Source organism: Lycium barbarum, chromosome 2 (assembly GCF_019175385.1).
Source record: "Lycium barbarum isolate Lr01 chromosome 2, ASM1917538v2, whole genome shotgun sequence".
NCBI lineage: Eukaryota > Viridiplantae > Streptophyta > Magnoliopsida > Solanales > Solanaceae > Lycium > Lycium barbarum.
Genome location: NC_083338.1, coordinates 68,027,224 through 68,034,702, shown reverse-complemented (window position 1 = coordinate 68,034,702; position 7,479 = coordinate 68,027,224).

Here is a 7,479-nt window from a genome sequence, read left to right as displayed (position 1 = left end):
GTCATAACTCATTCAAAACTTCTAATCTTTGGCATACATATTCATGACATGTTTTCATCTTCCAAATTCATCAATAATCATCACGACTTGCAACCTAACAACTTCATTTTCGCAATGTCGTAAGATCGTACTAAAACGACATAAGCTTCTACATTCCATTTCAATACAAACTTATACCATTTTATCTTCATTTACGTTGCAAGCATCACAATAACACAACTAACACATTAAACAAAATTAATTCATTGGCATCCTTCCAACACCATACCACACGGCCAAACCCCTATATTTCAACTTCAACCAAATTTATTCAACTTTCATTCTCCATATGAATTCTATCATACACACAACTAGAACACAACATAAATTTCAACTCATTTCTACATGCTACAACACAAACAATACTTCATAACACAATAATAAGGGATAAATTCTTACCTCTTCTTCAAACTTCAATCTTGCCGCAAACGTCGCCCTCACGCTAAACCAATTATATCACGTCGGAGAGCGTCTTGAACTTGCTACCAATACAAGAAGAACAAGATTTTAAGAAGAAGATTGAAGGACTTAGAATTTTTTTTCTTTCCTAAGGGTTTCGGCCGAGAGCCTCCTTGTGGGGTGTTCTTCAATTTTTCTTTTTGTTTCTTGAATTTTCATGAACATTGGCCCCCTTTATATTAGTTGATCACATGCTTAGTCACATGATCAACTATATGGACTTGGGCCAAGACCAAGTCCATGGCCGGCCACCCTCAACTTCTTGGGCCTCATTTTTCTTTCCATTTTTGTGAGCCCAATTGGCTATAAATTTATTTTGTAATTCCCGAAACTAATTTCCGAAATTCTAATTTTTGCCCTTGGCCTTCCTCGACACTTCCACATTAATATTCTTTCATAAACAACTCATGTGTTAATTAGAATCAATTATGGCCTTACTTCTTAAAAGTCAAGATTATTTCTAATTTTCCAAATGTGCGAAAACACGGGATATAACACGTATAGCTTGTGTTGGCTCAATACTTATTGTGTTTTCAGATTTCTTCCGCACTTATGTTTTCAGACAGTATTTTCAGTATTATATTTAAACCCTATGCTTTATTTAGTTTTATTTCATGTTTTAACTTATATTCTGCATTAGTACATGTCCCATGTTGATTCAACAAGCCATGTGGTTCGCTCGGTCACATGCAGCAAGGCACCGGGTGTCGTGTTACGCCTAGTCCATGGTTCGGGGAGTGACCGAGTCAATGGTTTGGTGAAGCGAGGTTCAAGGCAGGTTCAAGGCAAGCTGCACAGTTTGACAATAATGACGTTTTAGTCCCAGAAAAATCCAAAATACTGCATGTGGAGAAAATTTGCAATCATATTTTCAACAATCCAGCTACTGCATCTTTAAAAAAATCAATTTTAACCCTGCAAAGGCTCCAATACTTTTGCTATAGCCCGCATTTTGTACGTTCGGATATTTCGGAATAGTCGTGGTATGTTAAGGGCAAGGCCATTTTCAAAAAAAAAATATTTTAATGCCCAAGTTGTTTATGAATATTATTTATGAATATTATTAGTGTGGAAATATTAAGAAAGACTAGGGGCAAAAAGGGGAATTCACAAGGTAGCTCTTGGAAATATTAAGAAGAATTTGGGGTTGAAAGTGAATTGTGAAAAATTTAAATTCTTGAAACCAAAAGGCCAAATGGGCCGTGTAAGGTGATGTGGGCTTGGCCCATATGGATACTTAATATGTGTAATTAAAAAGAAGACTTATGGATCACCTTATTCATTCTCATCCTTAGAAACTTCAAGAGACTTCAAGAAAGAAAACAAGGGGGTGTTCGGCCATGGCAAGCAAAATTGGTGCCATGGAAATTGATCAAAAAAATAATATTCTTCTTCTAGTATTCCAACCAAGTTGAAGGCCCTTATTAACATGGAGTAGTTATAGGAACAAGCAAAGCATCCCTTTGGGAAACTTACAAGCCTAGCCGAATGAAGGAGTTCAAGTATAAAGGTAAGGTTTGACCTTCTCTTTCATGTGTTATGGATGATTTGTGCATGTTGTAATGTGAAGAAATGGATGAAGCTCATGAATTATGTGTATCTTTGTTGTAGCCGAATAGAGGTGGTGTGGGTAAGACATGATGAATTGATTTTATTTAGTACTTTGATTGTTGTACTATGTGGAATTGGATGAAATTCATGAAATATGTGGGTGTGTGGTGGTGGCCGTATAGGGGCTGCCCTAGTTGGGTATGTTGAGATGATTTTCTTTAGTATTTTAATTGTTGCTGTGGTAGATTCTATGATGTAAAATAAGGATTTAATGGTTTGAAGTGAAATTGTAATCGTTGGTGGATTATGGAAGAAGTTAATGTGATATTAGTATGGTTTCTTATGATTATAAGAATGAATGATATTGTTAAAGTATAGATTGTTGGTGTATTTTATGAATTTGGAAGAAAGAAAATGTGTTGTTAGTGTTCTTGTGGAATTTGGAAGGTCTCGGGTGCAGTAGTATGTCGTTTGGGTTGTTTGGAATATTATGTGAATTGTTTGTAATATTCTTGAATTTCTCTTGTAAGGTCTTGGGCGAGTACTTGAATGTGAGATCATTGGTATTGGCTTGATTTCATGTGATTGAATTGAGTATAAATGGAATGCCGTCGGATTGAGTAGAAAGAATTGTTAATGTTAGAATGTCTTTTGAAATAATTGTTGAAGTTGGAAGATATGATTGTTTGTATTACTATTGATAATTTGGCCGCGTTGCATTCTCGGGTTTGTTGTTGTTAAATTGGCCGAGCTAGATTCTCGGGGATGTTGTATTTACAGGGGAAATGCTGCCGAAATTTCGGCAGGATATAAGTGAAATTATTTGAGAAGTTAAGGCGAGTGAATGACAATGAATCTGATGATTATGTGAATTCTTTTGTATGTAGACTAGCAAGCTTGGATAAATAAGCGTAGCTAATAAGGCGTGGCACAGGTATGTAAGGCTTACCCTTTCTTTCTTTTGGCTTGATCCTTACGAAATGAACATATGACGTATATGTATGATTCCAAAGCAACTCCTATTCTTAGAGCCACTAGGATGGCTAATATTCTTGACCTCCATGGGCCATTTTATATGGTTGTGATACGGATCTATGATTTCCAAAGTTCTATTAGATATGTTTCCGAGTTGTCTCTCATTCTTATCTGCCTACCGATATGAATATACGTAGTATGGTTGAGTTTGTTGCATGATTGGATAACGAGTTAAGTATAAGAGTTCATGTCCTTAAAATGGTTTTGTAAGTATTAATGTTTCTAACTTTTGCATACAGTCTTGGATCGGGCCGAACGTTCCTCGACAGTAATTTATTATAATTATGGATCGGGTTGCACGTCCCGCAGCAATACACTGTATAATGTTCTATTAGTATGCATACATGAATCTGTTATGTGCATATATGACGTATGATTCCGAAAGCCGTATTTGATTTGATCTATACGATATCCAAAGATACTTGATAAGATTATTGCTTTGATTTTCCAAAAATGGCTTCTGAAATGCTCGTAGAAGGTTCTGTACTTCAAACGTCCATAATTTCTCATACTAAGTCGGGTTGACCCGAAACTGGTTTCTGAACCTTCAGGAGTCGGTTAGTATACTTGTCTATCGAGTCTTGATTTATGTGCATATGGTTTCGCATTATTCTGTTGCGGGCCGGGGCATGTTATATATGATATGATGACATTATGATATGATGACGGGGCGGTGGCCAGGATGGCATATGATGACTCTATTCACCGCGTCCCGCAAAAGAAGGTCGGGGCACGTTACATGCACATATGATACATGACATTGGCATACATGGTTTCCTTCACCGCGCCCCTCAATAGAGGGCCGGGGGACATTACATGCATACATGATATATGACATTGGCATACATGATTTCCTTCACCGCGCCCCTCAATAGAGGGCCGGGGCACGTGATATGCAAATATGTTACATGATGATGACATACATGATTTCTTTTACCGCGTCCCTCACTAGAGGGCCGAGGCACGTTATATGCATATATGATATATGGTAATGACATGTATGAGTTTACTCACCGCGTCCCTCACTAGAGGGCCGAGGCACGTTATATGATATATGATATACGATGAAGGTATCCATGATTTCGTTCATGAATTACGATGACATACATGATTTTCATTTGAAAAGGCAAGTGCTTTGATGTTTTAAAAGTTCATGCTTGATTCTGGTAAACCTCTGCTTCAGTGATGATTTTTTTTTTGTATTCCATGCCTTACATGCTCAGTACATTTTACATACTGACCCCCTTTCTTCGGGGGCTGCGTTTCATGCCACGCAGGTACACCCAGATGAGTAGAAGATTTTGTCAGAAGATGGTCCGGCGGGATTGGCGAGCTCCACTTACTCCTGGAGTGTTGCCGAGTCAGAGTATATGTATGTTATGATTTCTGGACTGATGTTAGAGACTTTGCAGACAGAGTCATGGGTATAGAATGTCAGTTCTGTAAGAGGCTCCATCAGCCGATGTGTCATTTTGTGATATGTTATAAAGTCCATATGATTACTGATTTTGTTTGATTTTGAGAACAAAGAAAAAGAATATTTCTGGAAGTCTTACCGTGTATTTCATGTTTATTTAAATTAAAAGTCCAAAAGATTATGTATGTAATAAGAGTCTGTGGGTTCGCTCGGCTCCGGACCTGGGGTCGGGTGCCCATCACACCCTAGGGAGATTAGGGTGTGACAAAGTGGTATCAGAGCAGGTTGTCCAAGGGTTGTCTGCGATGTCGTGTCCAGTAGAGTCCTGTTTATGGTGTGAAGCGCGCCACATTTATAAACAGGAAGCTACCGGGCATCTAGGGATTACTGACCTTCTTTCTATCATAGATCGTGCGATAGAGCCAAGTCATAGGAAAAATGAAATTCCATATATAAGCCTTACATACAACGGAAGAAGTGAGTGGCGATATGGAAAGTCATAAGGGTAAGTATTGACATATTTGTTCTGTTATCTGAAATTAGAAGTTCTGGATGGATAGAATGTGACATATAGCCGTATGCTCTGTAAGGCATTGTTGGTATTTGCGGCGTACAGATTTGAATGGTAAGAATTTGTAAAGGAGACCCGGTCAGAATTTTTCAAAATCAGGTCATTTAACTAGGTACGCCTAACAGGAGGAGGCGTGGAAAGGAAATATCGTAACCGGAAAATAAATGGGATGCGTTGTTTCAGAAGAGTTATGGATTTGGCATGACAGGAAGAATACTAGCGAGAACAACGATTAGCAGTCAGAGGGATTACGATGAATAATATTCGAGGTTTAGTAAGAACAAGGTCTGTTGGAGGATTCAGAGAAAGTTGACAATCAGGTTTGCTGTAAATTATTATGGACGGACGGTGAGTGGAAATCTGAACATACTGATACTTGAGTACTTATAAGTAACGACGACGAAGGCGTGTTCCCCACCATCGGGAATCTGGAAATCTGGGATAAAAGATAACCATACTCACAGGTGAAAGGTGGATATTGAAGATCGAAAAGGGTAAAATAGTAATTGTAAAAGAAAGGACGTGTTACGAACATGTCTCGGAATCTGTAAGGCTTCAATTTGCTCTAGATCATGTGATAAAGGTCATGTGAGGAAGCGGACGCGATTATATCAGCATTAAGGCATCGGATCCCACCAAAGTTTCGAGGTTAAGCGTGCTAAGGTGGGAGCAATTTTAGGATGGGTGACCCCCTGGGAAGTAAACTAAAAGTTCTATAAATTGAGACATAAGAGGCAAATGAGAAGCTAAAGTAGCCTAAGGGAAATTAGAGTATACGGGATGATTGAAGACCATAAGAGGTCGCGCAGGACGAGGCAGACTAGCCTGGTGAAGAGACAGAAAGTGCATCACAGCTCTGGAATTAGGGTAGGCTTGAATAGCGTTTGGAGGTATTTTGTGGACAAGGTAGTAGAAATTGTACATGTGTATATATATATATATATATATATATATATATATATATATATATATATATGAATGCGTAGGATATCCCATATGTGATTGTCTCGGTGGGCATGTGTGTGTCCCAGCAACCGGTGCCACGGTAAAGAAGGTATTAATCAAATAAGGGTGCCGAAGTTTCGATATGTTATGCACAGATTTGGAAAGAAAAACGAGGAATAATGTGATTATCGTAGGCGAAGGTACTCGAATACTGTTGGCATACAAGGAGCCCTTTTAAAAAAGGGGGGAGAACATATTGTATTGGACTTAAAAGGATATCTGAAAGAAGTAGAAGCCGACATGAAAGGAAAGTAGAGAAGACACCTTAAGAGAATGCTTCATGACAGCATGAATTCTGCTATGTTTATGCTACAACTTGAATCCCTCATATCGGGAAAATTGGCACCGTACCTAAGTATGCAGCGACGTGTTTTAAAGAGTAATAAGAAGAGCAGGAAAGAGATACAAGCTAAGTTCACAAAGGATAATGGAGAGAATGATAAGACTCAAGGATATTTCGGACAAGAACGACTATTATAATGAAAGTATCAACAATTGGTAGTTTGGAATTATTGAAGGAAAGAAAGGACGCAGTGTCTATGAATGGAATAAAAGAGTTCATCGGATGCTAGAAAATAGTTCATGGACCATTAATTATACGGATCATGAGAAGATACGCTATGAAATTACATGAATCATCGACGTGAAGCGGTGGTCGATCATATTTGTAAGGAATCCGCACCGAAGAGCCAACAGGGAATAACGATGGATGAAACGAACGCCAACACAAAGAAAGTAAAGACAAGAATACTTGAGTTGAGAAATGCGAGGGAAGGAAGTAAAGAAAAAGTTGTAGTAAGAACTCAAGGATGTTGCAACCTAAGAAGATAAGTGAACTCGGATCATAAGTCACCATAAACGCGACTGGACTGCGAAGGATAATAATTGGCAAAGAAATATTACGTACATATGTTTTGGGTAAATATTCGGAATGAAAATTAAAAGGGATAGTGACAAAGACGTAAAGAAACAGGGGGCGAAGAAAAGGGAACACCAAGAGACCGATGGATAATTATAGCATGATAAGCGAGACTGTAATATTGTAGATCAAATGAGAGCAAGGAACAGTCTGTGGCCATATGGATCGTTAAGCGAAGATTGCGTACTAAAGATAGGGCTTCTATTAAGGTGTGGTAACGAAGCAATAACAGAAAAGAGATAATCTGGGGAGCACAAGGATCATGAGTGGGCACAACGGATTAGAAAGCCCATGACACGGAATGAGGACTTATGTAAAGACTAAGAAGTTCGATTATAAAGTAAATAGGGTGAGAGATAAGGAATGGGCAGGAAGAAAAAGGACAACTATAAAAAGGGCCCCCCGAAGTATTATGACACCGCATGAGGTCAGTTGAACATTCGAGGACGAATGTTCTAAAAGGGGGGAGGATGTTATAGCCCG